The sequence below is a fragment of the Protopterus annectens genome, chromosome 14.part0 (genome assembly GCF_019279795.1).
Source record: "Protopterus annectens isolate FY-2018-M chromosome 14.part0, PAN1.0, whole genome shotgun sequence".
In the NCBI taxonomy this organism is placed as follows: domain Eukaryota; kingdom Metazoa; phylum Chordata; order Ceratodontiformes; family Protopteridae; genus Protopterus; species Protopterus annectens.
The window spans coordinates 290,219,304-290,237,598 of NC_056748.1; the positions used below are offsets into that span (position 1 = coordinate 290,219,304).

An 18,295-nucleotide genomic window follows, 5' to 3' on the forward strand; every position below is an offset into this window, starting at 1 on the left:
AAGAATGTATAGTTCCAGAGACATAAATGGTTGCTAAAAGAGAATAGATGCATACTGAAAAAGAACTAATCAACTCTGGAGCAATTTGTCATTGCTGATTACAAAATGTTTTGTGCTATTTAGCTGACTGCATAAAGGAACCTATTTCCAAAATAAATGTCAATCGTATGTTTAGATATCAGCACCTAGAAGTAGGTATTCACCTTATAATGGTTAAATCCTAATTGTTTCTCTTGTCATCTGATGTGTTGCTCAGTTATGGTTTATCATATCTCAGTTGCCAAGCTGGAGGCCACATTTTGTAATATATTGCTGTTGTTTTTAAATGATTTAAGTCTGACCTTTTTTAATGTAGTGTAATTTTAAGTTCTCTATTATTACCAAGTTATTTTATTTATTTCTACTGCTTATAACACATTCTCACCTTTCCAGGGAAGATTAATCTGACAGTTCCTGTTCACTTGTCATATTTTTTCTTTAAATATAGTAATAGCTGCTTTTCTGGTTCTTGTGAGAAAACAGTCACATTACTACTAATCCAGTCACTTTTCATGTAATCTTAGTTCTGTAAACCCATTTAGTGGAACTACTAACATATTCCATATAGTGGGTAAGTCTTCTATATTACCACCCAGGAGCTTCACAGCCTGCACTCCATTTAATACAACAAATTACTAGGTTGTTCAGCCTCAAAGTTGTAGTTAGAAATTCCAAACCTGTTTGACAGAACAGGCTTTCAGTACCCAAGTTTGTTGAAAGATAATTAACCAAATAAGTACTGAGAAAACACTCTTTCAGCAGATGAGTGAATATTTAATTTGATCAAGTAACATGGTATTAAAAATTATGTGGTAAACGTCTGTCATAGATAAAAAAGAAAAAATATGTACCTCAAGTGAATTATGTAGAAATATGTTCAGTATTCTACGAATTTTAGTATGTTTATCTCAAGTTCACTACATAACCAGGTCTTTACAGCTTATCAGACTTTTTTTATTGATTATCCCAATTGCAATATCAATTTAATCTTTGAAGGTAATCTGTACTCTAAGCACAAATTCAAGATTTTGATATGATGCTGAAAATCACATCTGCTGTAGACAGGAGAAATGACAAAAAGACACTACTAAATACAGAAGAAATAAAGAAAGCATACACTGAGGTATTTACAATACTTCAATGCTCAGGCAGTTTAAAATTTTGGGAAAAAATGCTTGTAGTTTTTTAATGCTGTCTATGTGAAATCCTTAGAAATTAACAGCATTCTGGATGCTTGCATCCGATTCTTTGCAGGTGAAAGTATTTCTTTCTTACAGTAAAAATATGACCCACAGCGTGCTTTCCCAGATTTACAACAATGATATATTCTGTGTAGCATTTATGAAGTGTCTTATGCTACCAGGTAAAAGCAATTACAGTTCAGACACATACTAAAGGGCTTAGACTGCATGAATAAAATGTCAAGAGGCAATCTGCTGCCTATATGTCTCACCTGAGAAATTACTATATTTTAAAGGTTTTCTATTATACCATTTCTTACTGAAATTCTCTGTAATGGTTTATGTAGCACTTTCCCCTTGTAAAGTCAATTTAAACAATACATTAACATGAATGCCTTGTTCAGAGTCCCATTTCATACTAATTATATCCTTTGCAGTTCACTGCCCACATATCACAAAAATGTGATAGATAAAAACAGCTTATGTATTTTTCTGTGCCCCTTCACAGCATAGCCACTTTTGTTCTAAACAATGACAGAAGGATCACTAGTGTTAATGCTTAATAAAATACATTTAGTTTGCCATGCCATTTGAGTAGACACTAAAAAGAGTGACAGAAGTTTTTCCTAAACTTTAACCAGGAGTTCATTTATGGTAAAAGTATGTATGGAATGTGTAGTGATGTGATGCATGAGGCTTATTTGTAAACTGTAGTGACCAAATCTACACCAGATGAAAATGAATTAAATTAAAAGACAGTTTAAAAAAGTTCAAAGGGTGAATGGCTTGCAATAGAAAAATATGCATCCATTTCAGGATATGCATACTTTATATAATCCAGGTGAATGTATTTAAAATGGACAATCCATTTTATATAGACAATAATAAACTGCACTGTGTGCTAGTATTGTGACTAGTATATTTCACTCTTTAGTGATGCACTAATCATGTTGCCTTACACCTTTCTGCTTTCTGTATGTGCATAGGTGCCGGAAGCTGTTGAAGACTGGGGGGGGGGGGGTGGAGGGTGAGAGAGGTACTTATTGATCTAAAAAGGGCAATTTTTTTATAACTATTTACTACCACAACATAGGTTCACTTGGAGGACATTTTAAGCTTAGGCAATTCCCTTTCGGTGCTTGAATTAACATTTTCTGATTGGTGTGACCTATCCCATGGCTGATTATTGTATATTAGCCCTAGTGAGAATAACTGTGATCATACCATAGATAATTTGAGGAGATCCATGTAAGAGATGCAGCATTTAGGAACTGCCTCTATCCATTAGTGGCATAAGGGGCAATCCTGGAGTACATTTTCTATTACCCATCCTTAGATCTAAGTTGCATTTGAATATGGACGGATGAGCTTTGTTTTATTTTTATGGATAGTCTTCCTGGGAGATTGGTTGCCTCTGTGATATATATCCATCTCTCCACAACATTCAGTTTAAATAACTGAACTGAGTATTTCTGATGACATTTGACTTGCTGCTGTTCAGTAGGTCCACCTGACTTAGGTTGGAGGATGCCTTGAATGCCGGACATGTCACCTCTAAGCACTCTGAAGGATACTGAGTATAGTAATAAATCTTTGAAATGGTCCATGCAAGACCTATTGTTTAGGACTTGTATGCTTTTAGTAAGGTATCGCTGAATGTATTCCAATTGTTTCATTGGACAAATACATGCCAAAGTGGGTATTATTACAAAATGATTGACCTAATGAGAGCTTTATAAAGGGGGAAAACAACATCTCTAGATCTAGTCACAATTTGTTTATAAGCTATGCAATATAGAAAGGCTTTCTTGTAACTCTGGGCACATGTTGGTCAAAGGTTGGGCCACTGTACACACAAATTCCCAAATGCCAAACAATTGGTTAATTTCTCAAAGGGCATTGTCATGATTTTGACACCAGTTATTATTTAGGGCAAACCTTCCTGTATGATGGTTAAGTCATTTGGGGATTTAATAACTGCTCCTCAAGTCATTTGGGGATTCAATAACTGATCATCCAGAAATTTATCTTTTTCCTTTAACCAACTTCACAGATCCCTTGAAATAATTCAGAAAATACATCTGTCATCTTTAAGAATATACCATTGAGTTGCTCTCCATTTAGATAAAATGAATATTTCTTTATACAGTTATTAATTGGGTAAGTGTGTTGGTTAACAGACCCTTATAACTTTCTTAAATACACAGAAATCTGAATGCATATACTCCCTTAATAAACGGACTCATAACAGAATAACTGATAACATATTCCCTAGCCATTTGCATTAAAATAAGCATTTCCCCCCAAATAAACAATCTCAAATTAGCCCAGTATAAATATAATTATCATATAAAAAAGACTAAAATCGCAAGCATAATCAAACAACCTTCATAATCAGTGCAAACAAAGAAGTTGAAACAATGTAACTCCAAATGTTTGACTCATACCCATTAGTGTATCATCCTTTTAGGTGAGTTAAACAGTGGCAATGCTTTGCCGTGGAGATTCTTTACATAACTATAATAGGCCTTGTGGTTGTCTTTACTATCTGCTGCAATTCTTAGCTCTCCTTATTATTAAATACATAATATGGTTTATAAAATTACTCAGTCACCCTTTCATTCTTGTTTGAATTAGCACATAAGAGTTATATTTTATCTCCCCTGGCAAAGATTAGTAACCAGTTGCAGCCAATATTCAAAAAGTGAAGCCAGTATATATAAACTTAAAAAAATCATGAGCATATTCAAATAACATTTATCTACACCATAAAGAGTACCTTATGAAATTACAAAATGCCACCAGAATACAAAAGTAAAAATAAATATGGGTCACGCCCAAAAGTCCACAAATTCTTAATTTTCCACTTCAAAATGATAAAATATTTATGCATGACTGTTTATTTACCCCTTAATTCTTCAGCAAATCAAACCACAGCAGATAATTATATATCTTAAAAATATTTTAGTAAATATTATCTATCAGATTCTTCTTAATAGTCTAACTTGCGACACGGCAGAGTTATCTTTTAACAATGTTCATTATCATGATGAATTTTAAGGTATCTTTCTAAACTACTGAGCTGGAAAGTCTCTTCTGATTTGTAATAGGAGGAATAAAGTCAATGGCAGAATAATCTGGTGTTTTAAGCAGCACTTTTTATAGATTCATACATTCATAGATTGATACTAGGCTAATGACCCGGGAGGCCTTTCTAAGTCTAGCCAAGTTTTCCCAAAAGAATAATTATGTCTTGTATCCAAATAGGACATTGAGGCCAGGCATGTATAGGTAACTTCTGTCCATAGTTAATTTCCTTGTCCCCATCCACTGGTCTAGGTTGCACTTAAATTGAGCAATAGAGGAACTCAGCTTTGTATGGGTAGGAAACCTGTTCCATAGAATAAACAGTTTTTCTAGGATACATATCTGTCTCTCCAGCATTCACTCAACAGAGCTGTGCTTTATTCACATAACCTTAATATACCATTTTTGAGTGGACTAAGCATGTTATTTAACAACACCAGTGCTTATTTATGAATCAGGACACAAATATTACTTATTGCAGATGTGGGGATGGTTTGTGGGTGATAGGGGCTACCCAAAGATAACTAAATGAATAACTATGTATTTTAAAGAACAGAGATCAAAACAACAAATGGTTGGCATAAGTTATAACCTCATATTTGAAATATTGCATTAGGAAAAACTAAAATTTCATGATAGCCATTCAAATAAGGCTGCTTCCAACTATCAAAAACACAGCGCATTTGTGCATATTGGATTATTTTATTTTAAAAGCATATAACAGGAGAATTAAGAAAAATAATTAATTATGAGTTGTGAGTAATGTTGGGATTTAACCATATATGGTATTTTTTACAGTCAAGTAACTAAACCATGGTAGAAGCAAATAAAGTCCAGTCTAATATATAACCCAGAGTATGTTATTATTATTATTATTATTATTATTATTATTATTATTATTATTATGTGATCTGAGTGAACAAATGGCAAAACATTTTACCAATTTGTTTTAGTAAAGCGAATTAGATGAATATGCTTTTGCAGAAGAATCTGTTTCTTGGCAGTATTCACATAAAATATTCACTTAATATAAGTATATTTCACTGTCAGAATGTCTGTTTAGCTAGAACAGTGATTCACAGGCAAAAGTTTAATGCAGAACTTATATTACACAGTACCATTATGTTACATGAAAATAAACAAGTAGGATATACCCATAAACAATACATTTAGAGACTACTGTCTTTCATACGCAGATAGACCATGCTATATTACTGCTATATAGCACATGGAAATAACACACCAGCTATTGAAAAGTCAAACAGAGGCACACCAGCTACTCTGAAATGTAAAACAGAGGCACACCAGCTACTGAAAAGCAAAACAGAAGCACACCAGCTACTGAAAAGCAAAACAGAGACAAACCAGTTACTGAAAAGCAAAATGGAGGCACACTAGCTACTGAAAAGCAAGACGGAGGCACACCAGCTACTGAAAAGCAAAATGGAGACACACCAGCTACTGAAAAGTAAAACAAAGGCACACCAGCTACTGAAAAGTAAAACAGAGTACCAGACAGAGCCTTAAGCTTACCCGTGGGTGTTGCCTTTAAATGGAGCAGCCTTCCTGTGGGTGTTTGATTCTGGCAGGCAGACAGCAACGTTGTGATGATTGGGTGCATTTTTGTGTTTAAATGCACTCGCATGCGTGCGTCCGCTGTTACAGGTCTTTGCAGCTGTAAATATGTGCCTGTGTGTATGTGTAGTGGTTTCACTGGCATCTTGCTCTGTCTTATTGTACTGTCTAAATACAAATATTTAAAGTCAGTTGACAATGTGTCATAACTTCTGATACTGAAACTAGTACAGTAGTAAGTTAACTACTTTGAATAGGGTTAAAAACATTAACCCAGTAATGCAGAATGTGTCCTGAATATAAAGAGCAGCAATATTTCATTTGTAATATTGCATTGCCGTTTGAATTATTTTTCTAACATGCTTGTTTTGCTGTCAACCCTCAATATCCCTCTGATTGCATCTTGTATAGTTTTACCTTGCTTTGACACCTCTTGCCAAATGTAACATTGATGCATTGAATACTACTAATTTAGTATACATAACGTTTAGTATGCTTAGAGGCTAACATATAATGACCCCAACAGTACTACCCCTCAGTGTTTCTTAAACCTTGAACTATTTTCTCAGTTTTAACAAATGAAGTTCTGGTGAGAAGTTGTTTATGTGTAAGTGTTATAAAATATTGTCTCAAAAATAAAACACTAATGTTTTTTGAAGGTGGACAAGTTACCCTGTACCACGCATACACCCTGCTAATGATATATACCATGTCCCAGATTACTCTATGGTGTGGAAAGGTCAAATTTCCCAATCCTCATTGTTCACAATCTCACATGGGCAGAAGTGAGTTTCAATCACTTCTTCTGGCATACTAAATGTTCGACATGACAAGCTTTACTGTTTCCATATGTTGTTGTTGTGCCTTTCGGCTTTTCCCGGTTAGGGGTCGCCACAGCGGAACTCCGGTCCGCTAATGATTGGCAGTAGATTTTTACGTGCCGAGTTGCCAGCCCTGACACACAACCTTCAATGAAGGTACACCCATTCACGCATGTCTCCACACAGAAGATGCTCTAGCTGAGAATTGAACAGGACAACGTCTCTACTGTTAGGCGACAATGCTACCGCAGCACCACCACCGCAGTCAGACTGTTTCCATATATACATATATATATATATATATATATATATATATATATATATATATATATATATATATACTGTTTCCATATATATATATATATATATATATATATATATATATATATGTATATATATATATATACATATATATATATATATATATGCAGAAATATATATATATATATATATATATATATATATATATATATATATACATAGGTTCATAGGTAGGTACTAGGCTATTGGCCCTAGGGCCTATATAAGCCTAGCCAAAAAATGTACCCTGGCTTTCGCCACCCAAGAAAATTATATATGTGTGTGTACATATGCATGTGTCTGTAATGTGTCTATGTATATTTTTTTTAAAATTCATTACTGTGCATTACCTATGTGAGCATTTACACATTTCACTTACTCTGTAGTACATATAAAATATGGGCATATGGCATTGGATGAGTTCTGCCTGCTGAAGCTTGGCACAGCCCATGGTTTTCTGTCAATCATTCAGTATGCGGAGTGGAATAACTTCAGTCTTTGAAGCCAAGGCAAACGGTTAGTATTCAATATGCTCAAAAGTGCTTTTAAAATATAGAAAGTCTTGAAAATTTTGTCCATTGTTAGTAAGATGTCTTTCACTTTTTGATTGTATCATTTCAGCCTGGCTTCATAGCATATAGGGATAAATCAATGCCTAGAACCCAGACCACCTAATTCTGATTAGCAGTAGTAGCCAGCTCAGCCACAGTGGGGGTGTGGATCTGACTCACTGTACTGTGGACATCTTTTGGAGGAAGGGTACCTTAAATGTTGCAGTAGTCAGGATGTGTGCAAGGTCCTTACCATATACATGGTAGAGTTCGTATCGTGTGCATGTGATGTCCTCGGTGGAAGGCATTGCGCATCATCATGTCTGTGAGCCCATATGTGATTGCTGTGAGGTTGTGGGATGAAAAAACTAAAATTATTTTATCATTTAGAGCTTCTTGACTTCTATTAGAATTGCACTTGTCAGAGTGTTTCAAATGGCAGTAAGAATTGTGAGAAAGATATAGAAGTATCTGCTGCTGACTGCGAAATATCTCTAGAGCTGTGTCATCTCAGTCCCTTGTGAAGTTTTATGTCACATGAAGAGAATTGAAGTGTTAAGTGAGTTAAGGTTATAGTGTCTTGTATTTAAATAAAACTGCAAGGGGGTAGTGCCTTGTATTAAAATAAAAGTGAAAAGGGGTAGTGCCTTGTATTAAAATAAAAGTGTAAAGGGGTAGTGCCTTGTATTAAAATAAAAGTCAGGGGGTAGTAAGAATGTCACATGCTATCTTGTTGTATTTAAGCTGTGCTAAAAAATGCAGGCTATGGTTAATGCAGTCCTAACATATCTTGGCTAATAAATTTTCTGCTTCAGCATTGCTGGGAATTGTGTGGGTGTGTGTGCTTTTGGGTTTGTGTTTGTATGTGTATTTGTGATTACACACACGTGCATGAGGATAAGATTAATATTGGTAACGTGATCAGTGGAGAAGGTACATTTGTGAAATGTGAATTTCAATAGTAACTCCATGATAATTTTACTGCTGTCTGCTTTTCTGAACATGAAAACAGTCAAAAAGAATAGTATCTAAAGTAAAATATCTTCATAATGTCTCATTTTCACAAAGTTTTAGGAATAATTTCAGATGTAAGGCTCAGAATTTTATTGTTGCAATGATCTTAGTGTACAAGTTAACAATTAGCAATCTTCAATTTCTCTTGGTTGAAAGAAAAGGCATTAAACCCTTTAAATTAGCATTTTAGTTTATGATAAATGTGTCTGTTAAAATAAACCCTGGTTGTCAGCATCTTTTGAAACAAGCAGTCTGAGGGAAAAAGTTGGTTTCCTCCACACTCTACAGTTATTTTGAAGAGAGAGACGGTGACGTGGAACCATCAGAAAGGGCCGGTGAAGTGTTAAAATACAGTGTCTTTCACTGATTATATGAATTTCTGTATTTTTTTTTTTTGCATTTAATGCTTGAACATTGTTATTGGGGTACTGCTCACCTCTCTTAAGAAAGACTGCTGTTACCTGAACAATTAGTCTCATTGCCTGCTTTCTTTTCTTCTTCTAACCTTTTATTTTCTTTTGAATAAAATTGTAAAGCTTTATCAAAAATTATATTTTAAGTGCTGGACATTTCTATGAAATGCTTTATCTATTTAAAATATAAAACAGATTTCATTCTTCGACAGATTAGCATGTAAACTAGATGAAAGTCCTCCCACTGAATTTAGCTAAAAAGATATGCTAAAGTATAGGAAGGAACATCTGAAAAGCAGATGGCTCTGCCCTTGTTCTCCACCAAGATAACTACTTTACCTTATGCTCCTTTATACCCCTACTGTAGTGTTTTTCTCTAATACAGCTCCTAGTGTCTGCTTTTCTCCCCATTTATTTTCTTCTAAATTTTTTTCATAAGCAAAGTTTTTTTTCTTGCTTAACAAAGCTGCATACCTCACAGTCTAGGCCTGATCACTGCTTGTTATCAGCTAAAAATTCATCTTCCTGTTCAAAGTCATTCTAAGGGGATCCAATATCTGTCTGCTTGGGATGACATGGTCGACAGACCTCGATGCTTTCTAGAGATGGCCTGCACCTGTCGCCCCTGGGATTCTGGATACCGGCTAAGGGTCTTAACGCCCTTATAACAGGAACAGGCATGCAAAAACTAAGGGTAATGCTACTCAATGCTAGAAGTCTAAATCTCAAAATGAACTCACTTGAGGCACTTCTTAAAGTGGAGAGCTTCGATATCTGTGCAGTGACTGAGACCTGGTTCAAGGCTATAGAGAGCACCCCTGCATTGCCACTCATGCCACACTTTTCGGCAATCTAACCTGAACTAGAACACCAAAGGTGGTGGTGTGTCCATATTCATTAAGGATATCCACACCTCCAGGCTAGTTGCACAGCATAATGCTTCCGAGATTATCCAAGTGCAACTAACTCTGAGCAAAACTGCAGTCCAAATTGTAGATTGCTACAGACCCCCCCCCCATGCCCTAGGATTCCCACTCCTCTTTTCTTGATACATTGGAAAATATTAGGGTTCAACCAAACACCCTAATAATGGGTGATTTCAACTACCCCACCATTAACTGGGAAAACTACTCATGTACCAACTCCTTCACTCAACGCTTTCTGGAATTTATAAATTCCAATGTCCTGGATCAACTTATCCACACCCCCACCAGGGGCAACAATATCCTAGACCTAGTCATTACCAACATGAATGACCGGTGTTCCACACCTGAAGTCACCTCCTCGTTGGTCAGATCAGACCATAAGCTAATCACCCTAGACATCCGCATCCCACCCCCACTCACCATTAAGGAAACCACGGTAAAAATTTTTCCAAACCCAACTTCATCTTCTTAAGAAAGAAGTGGCAAACTTCATGACACCCATGCAGATGAACAATACAGTTACAACTGCTGAATCTCACACAAATGCACTATAAGCATGGATCGTGCTATGCCAAACAGAACCAAGACGCTATCCTCCAAAAAAGGAAGCCAATCTGGTGGTCCCCTGCCATAAACAAACTCTACAACAGAAGGAAGAAACTATTGCAAAAGAGAGTAAAATCCCATGAGTGGAGGAGCTCCCTGGTCAGCCTCAGTAAGAAGTTGAAATCCCTTATAAGATCCTCCAATGCTAGCTATGAAAACAAAATTGCCACTGATTCTAGGGGCAACCACAAAGCATTTTATAGCTATGTCAAGAATCTCAATGGCAACACTCAGATCTGCTCTGAATTACAGCACAATGGCACGAAAATTACAGAACCAACTGATATTGCCAACATCCTGGCAGATAGGTTCAGTGCTAACTTTACCCCCCTCTCACACCCTAAAGGGCCCATATCTATACAGGAAGAATGCAGAGTCCCTGTAATCACATCTATGCAGGTAAAAGCTGCACTCTCTAAAACCAAAAACACAGCATCCATGGGACCGGACAACATCTCAGGCTGCGTTTTACATGAACTTAGAAACTAACTGGCTCCCCACCTAAGCACCATGTTCAGTCATAGTCTCATGTCAGGCTTTGTGCTCACTGAATGGAAAACAGCAACAGTTATCCCACTCTACAAAGGGGGAGCCACCACTGACCCTGGGAACTATTGCCCTATTAGCCTGACGAGCCTGGTCTGCAAGGCCATGGAATGTATCATCATGGAACTCATAAACAAAGACATTGGTAACCTCCAAACACTGGCCCCCACCCAGTTTGGGTTTGTGAAAGGCAGATCTTGCCTTCTGAACCTGATCAACTTCTTTGTGGCAGTCATCAAAGCCGTAGACAAGAGTAAGGTGGTTCACACAGCCTATCTTAACCTCGCCAAGGCTTTCGACACCATTCCCCACTCTGGAATTATAGCTAAACTCACTAAACTAGGTATAAATCCCTATGTCACAAGATGGGTTGCCAACTGGCTTACTGACAGAACCCACAATGTAAAAGTTGCAGACTCCAAATCTTACTTCAAACCAGTGACAAGTGGAGTACCACAGGGTTCAGTCCTGGGACCTCTCCTGTTTGGTATGTACTTCGCTGAAGTACAGGCTAACACAGAAGGCCTCTGGCTAATGATGTTCACAGATGACTGCACACTAGGAGCTGTAGTCGAGTCCTCAAATAATGTGGACATCATACAGAAGGGCATAACTGAGACAGATGCCTGGTGTCAGAGGCATGGCCTCATAGCTCAGTGCCAAAAAGTGCATTGTTATCCCTTTTGGTAAAAACTCTGTATTCATGAACTACCACATAAACGGCAGTCTGCTTAACGCTGAATGTGTGATAAGAGACCTTGGGACCCAGGTGGACAGTAGTCTCTCCTTTGATAAGAACATCGCCACAGTAGTCAAGAAATCCTTCTATGTAGCAAACCTCATCATAAAAGGGTTCTCATCCAGGAAAAAAGAGGTCATTGTTCCCCTCTACTCAGCCCTCATTAGATCCATTATAGAGTACAACACTCCTTTTGGAATGCACCTCACATATAGTGCTGATAGCTGCAGCAGCTGGAAAGGCCACAGAAGTACCTCACAAAGAGGATTACTGGCCTCAAACAGATGCCTTACACTGACTGTCTCAAAAAAACTCCAGCTACTCCGTAGCATATCACCTACTCCGAGGTGATGTCTGCCTAACATATAAAGCTATGTCAAACCCAGAGCTGTTGGACATGCTACACCTAAAGAAATCCCAATCCCTCCAAGCTACACACTCTAGGGACCTAAACCTTGTCACCACAATAAACAGGACATGCTGGAGGGATAAATTCCTGTCCCAGAGACTTCCCATAGTCTGTAACAAGCTACCAGTCTATGTCAAGCAAAGTCCCTCATTAGCACTCTTCAAGAAAAATCGTGATGAGTGGATGGGAAATAGTAAATTCACACTGGGGATCAATTCTGTGGCTCTGCTCGACAGGGGCACAGGAAATTAACTTTCATGGGTGGCGTAAGCCAGGCAGCCTTGTTGGCTAGGCCTGCTTAGGCCCTTAGGCTGATAGCCTAGTACCTACCTATGAACCTATAAGGATATTCTTTCTAAAGCTGTTTTTTCTAAAAAGAAAACTACTAATAAATCATTTTTGTTTGTAAAAAAAAAATTTCAATACTCATTGTAAAAATGTTCTTATGTTTTTAGTTAATGTAGTAATCCAGATGTCTGTTAATGTAGTAAGGTTGATTTTTCTTTGATTGTACTTTGTTCTGTATTGTTTATCGGTGGAGCTTTCCTCCCCGGGTCTTCACTGAAAACAGACCACCAGCCCAGTTGGACACTGCACGGTAAACAAACGTAAATAAAAAAAAAAAAAATATATATATATATATATATATATATATATATATATATATATATATATCTTAGCCTTTTTACAGAGAGTGACTTGATAGCTCTGGCAATCAAAATACATTCCAGTGTCACTGGTTAATAGGGCTTTAAATCTATTACAAATGATTATGTATCAAAGCAGTATCATTCTTCAGGAACTTCTACGTTTGAAGATTTGCGTTTAGATAATGAAGACAAAGAAGTGTACTGATGTTTTAAACATTACAGATATAGAATCTTCCCATGTTTGTAAGTACAGATTGTGTGCTGTTTACAATTATTACGAATGTACAGGATACAGCTTTATGCCTAAAAATACATCCTAGACTTAAAGGGTACCAATGTAAGGAAAATATGACTTCAAAGATTAATAGTCTTCTAATTTCTTTGGGTGTTTTTTTTTATTTTTAAGAAAGCAATGAATTAGCCAATAAGACAGAAAAAGGGAAAACAATTACTGTCAGAATGTCTTCCCATCCCCTTTAATCTTCCTGTTTATAGGATTATACAATGGATGGTTTGGAGATTTCATAGATTCATACATTAGTACAATGTTAACAAACCAGAGGAGTCATTCTAAACCTAGCCATGTTTTCCTGAAAGAATAATGATGCCCTGTATCAGGATAAGACATTGAGGACCAAGAATTTATAAGCTACCTCTCTCCATAAGGGACATGGGTGAGAGGCCCAATGTAAAATTTCGGTTCCCCATTCACTGGTCTAGGTTGCCCTTAAACTGGGTAATAGATGAACTGAGATTTATATGGATGGGAATCCTATTCCATAGGAGATGCAGTCTCTGGGACACATAACTGTCTCCACAGCATGTTCTGTTTAACTCATAGACAAAATTCAGGTCCCTAGACCTTGTATTTCTGGTACTGTTTGATTTATGAACATTTAGGAGGTTCATAAGTGCAGGGTTTGTGGATATAAGCATTTGTTTATCTGCAGAAATACATGGATTTTGCTGATACCTGTTCACTATGGAAGGATGCATCTTACTACTGAAACAGCCATCCAGTATGATGGATGTTTCACAACCTCCTGAACTCTAGACTAGTTCAGGAAGTGTAACCATGCACTCAGTGCATAAACTCCACAGTGAGTGCTGCTAGAATGTGTAGGCTAACTGAATAAGTCCTATGAACATCCACACTAGAAGATTCAGAAACCAATCACATAACTCTGTTTACTTAATTCAGAGGTTTGGGTCTAACATACAGTTGAATTGTGAGTTTAATGGTGATAAATAGTTACAAAATGGGTCTGAGATAGCAACTCACAATGTTTCCACAAATCACAAAAACCTGAGCCATGGTATGTTACACTAACCACACTATTCCCAAATTCATAGTCACAGAACAGTTTTAACAAAACTGAGATTCAACAAAGAACTGAATATCAGCAAATTCCTTTGTACTGAAAAGTACAGATTGCACTAACCTACATAACAGCCTACATAAACTAATATCAATCTTCAAAATATAAATACAATGCTGTTTACCTGCTTTTAGCACAGATGTGCACTCTAAATAGATTAAAATGCATTAATTACCTTTGAATCACGATGATCAGTTTTATACAGTGGCCTTCGCAACTGTTGACTTGTGAAACAAACTACTGTCTTGCTTAAGGTACAAAGCAGAAACCATGCAATGTGATATAACCTGAAGACAGACAGTAAAAAAAACTCCATTAACTGTACAAAGTGCCTGACACAAGCAGATGCAGCCAAAAATGACAGTGTCCAGTGCACAACAATGTAACACTCAGCAATACCCCAATTACCACATGCCAGATACTTACATAACATATAATACATGCATATAAACACACTTTCTTTTCCTATTATAAATAGAGAACCATTGAATAATACAGATATTGCCAGTCATAGGAGAAGTTCAAGTTGTGGTGGGATTTACTTTCTGATGTATTATTGTTTCATTTTTGGGCTTAACCTTTGGAGTGCAGTTTGGCATTTTGCAGTAAAACCCAATATAACATCTACACCTACCAAGTATTATTATTACCATCAGGTCTGCACAGAAATTTTGGGTCTAAACAGTGTAACAGAATAGAAACATTTTTTAAGCTTATGCAGAGTCATTCACTGAAATTTCTCTGTACATATAGATAGCTGCATAGATGCATCTGTCCCCCTCAGAAATAAAATAATGCCAAATTCAAAACTAACCTTCTAAGGTGGAACCAAAATCTAAACAGGCTCTATAATAAAAGAAAAAACTAATTACATGCAAAGTAACACTCATGATGACAAAAATGATCTTGCCAAACTAAACAAGTAACTCTGGACCCTGTCAAATCAACCAAATCCAAATACGAGGTAAAAATGTGATGTGTTTGCATTACACTGGTGGTTGAACAGATGAAGTGAGAGAATTTAATGTTGCAGTGAATTTTGCCACAATGTATCATATTATGCAAGCTGGCAGTGTGCTTTTCAGGTTTTCCCCCCATTTTCTTCAATATGGTACAATTGTGGAGCAGGTATATACAGTTTTGGGATGTGTGGTACAGCACTGCTTGCCCACCTGCAAAAAAATATTTTGTGCGTGTGTGTGTGTGTGTGTGTGTGTGTGTGTGTGTGTGTGTGTGTGTGTGTGTGTGTGTGTGTGTCTGCTTTATTAGTTTTTCTGGCTCATTGTTTTTTCTATGTAATTTGCAATGAATGGTGAGCTGAAAAAAATTGATTAGTATAATTGTGTACATAAAACAGTAAAAGTAGATACCCAGGAGGAAAGATAACCACAACACCTTCTTTAAGTATCTTAGAAATCCCAGAAACAATACCTAACACTGCAGAGCTAATAGTACATTATGTCACATATTTGGTCCCAGAGAACATATCAATCTACTAGAGGACAAATTTATCTCTAGTTTTACCCCTTCTCCTCTTCAGTATTCTCATATCGCACACCCACATCTATACCCCCTCCAATCCCCCAAGAACAAGTTCTTAAAGTTTTATCTAAGGCCAAGAACACTATGACTATGGAGCCACATAACAAATCAGGCTGCCATTTGGTCAGTATGAAAACTAACTCGTCTGACCTTCTACAGGAGCTTTTTAATATTAGCCTCAAAATAGGCTTCATGCCAGCTGAACCGAGAACAGCAGCATTATCTTGCACTAAGTTGGGGCATCAGTGGATCTAGGTAAATTAGGGAGTTAATAAGTAAGAATAGAGGTAACCTACAGACTCTCGACCCATCCCATTTCAGATTTGTCAAAGGCAGGTCCTGACTGCATAACTTGGTTAACTTCTTTGAAAATGTTACTGAAGCAATGGATGAGGACAAAACAGTGTTCACTACATATCCAGACATGTAAACATATTTGACACCATCCTCAGTATAACAGATAATTTCTCCCAGCTGTCAGTCCCTATATAAATTGCTGGATAAGATATTACCTCACAAGTAAAACCCAAGATATTGTTGGGGGTATTCTGCTCTACTTCCACCAAAAGGCCTGTCACTATTGGTCTACCCCAGGGTTCAGTCCTTGGGCAACCCCTAGGTTTGTAGGTTCATAGGACGATAGTAGGCTATTGGCCCGGAGGCCCTTATAAGTCTAGCCAACAATTCTGCCCATGTTCCCTCAAAGTCAGCACCTCTCCTTTGCATTTACTTGTCAGAGTTCAATGCTATTTTTTTAACCTACAACAAATAAGAACCTTTATTTTATTTATATACTTATTTAAATGAGAACCATGTTTATTAAATTATCATTTATGACATAGGTAGTCATACATTTATATAAATTAAAATAGACCAACCACATTGACATATTTTCAGGTGCAAACATTATACACCACTTATAATCTAGTCAGTCATTGTCAGTCAGACATTACATAGCTCATTCAGTTCCTGGCTTTCATTAAACCTCATTCCTCTTCCAAAACATTATCCTGCATGTATTGGTCCCACAATATAGAACGTCAGCTGACCCTATTCTGTCAGAGCTAATACACATTCACAAGCCCAATGATGTCATAAACACCCACTCAATGCATCCATAGGTTTGTATCACAGATAATGCCACTTCTGTGGCATCTTCCACTCCACATAAAGCACAGTACTTCTCTTACTCCATTCACATGTAATTCGGATGAATGAATGGGTAACCACAGATTTATCCTCGGTATAGCACCTGTGTCCCTCTTGGATAGGGGAAAACATGTAAATATCCTTAAGTATTCGTGTTCAGCCTCTCTATGGGTTATTTGTATGCTAAATATAAGGGCTAACAGGAATATAAGGCTAGGATCCTTAAGATCCTCACAAATGAATAACCTCGTAAGAACCTATAAATCCATGAACATTACTGCCTTACTCTAGCTAAGGCTCAATGGCTACTATTCAAGCCAGACACAGCTTTTTCTTAGGCTCCCTACCTTTCAAATTACTCTGCCAAGATACGCTGTTTTCACTTGCAATAAAACTTAAGTTATAGCAGCCACCTCAACATACAACCTCAGAAGACAGGGCCTCAGCTGGGCAAGTACTATAGACCCCTTCAACTAAACTACATTGCTCTGACCACAACTTCTCTTTACTTTATCCAAAATTCTGGCAGTATCTTTTTACATACCTAGCTGACAATACAATTTAATCTAAATTCTGGCTACAACTCAAATAATTTTTAATGCAGCAATATAAATGCAAATTCCAAAATGCAGGATTTATCGCATTACCAGTCAAACGTCCTCATTACCTCAGCCTCTTCTTACACATTTCTTTCTCTGTGCTCGTTTGTAACCTGTTTGATTCTGCACTGTATAAATATGTAAACACCACTTCTATTAACATGTTCTTTCATTGTTGTCTATGTTTACCCATGGTTATATCATTCGGCTAATTATGATTCATGTAACGCTGCATACCATGTCCCTATCTGCCTGTGATGGTATCTCTGCCATTCTTTAACTGGTTTTGCTTGCACTAGACCTTTTTATATTGTTACTGTCAGAAGTAACCCAGGCTGAGTTTGCAAATGGTCTTAACTGATCAGCACCCTACCTTGGTAAACAAAATGTAAATTCATAAAAATAAAAATAACTGACTATTTATAAATAATAAACAAAAGGTCTTTGGTGCTTGTCAAGCATCATCAATAAAATAATCAGCCCAGTCATTGCCCTATATCCTGAGAGGTAATTGCCTTGGCTGCACAAAGATTATCTGCTTTTAAAACATTCATACCTTCCCTAACAGCTGATCTACATGCTCACAGCATGAGAGCCCTGCTATGTTTTGTCTCTCAAATTACCGCTGCTTGGGCAGATCTATATTTACAGTCCCTTGCCTGTATGCAATCTGTGGCTTTGCTTCACTGCAATAGTCAATGTTCCAGCAGACAGGACTGACCTTGACCCCCCCCCCCCCCCCACACACACACACACTTTGAATGATTAC

The 18,295-nt window shown here is 37.0% G+C and overlaps 1 protein-coding gene across 9 annotated transcripts in view; it reads left to right on the forward strand.

Annotated features, from left to right (window-relative positions):
• Positions 1 to 18,295, forward strand: part of CHST15 (carbohydrate sulfotransferase 15) — a 966,917-nt gene that overhangs the window by 124,178 nt on the left and 824,444 nt on the right. The gene's annotated exons all lie outside the window — the stretch shown is intronic.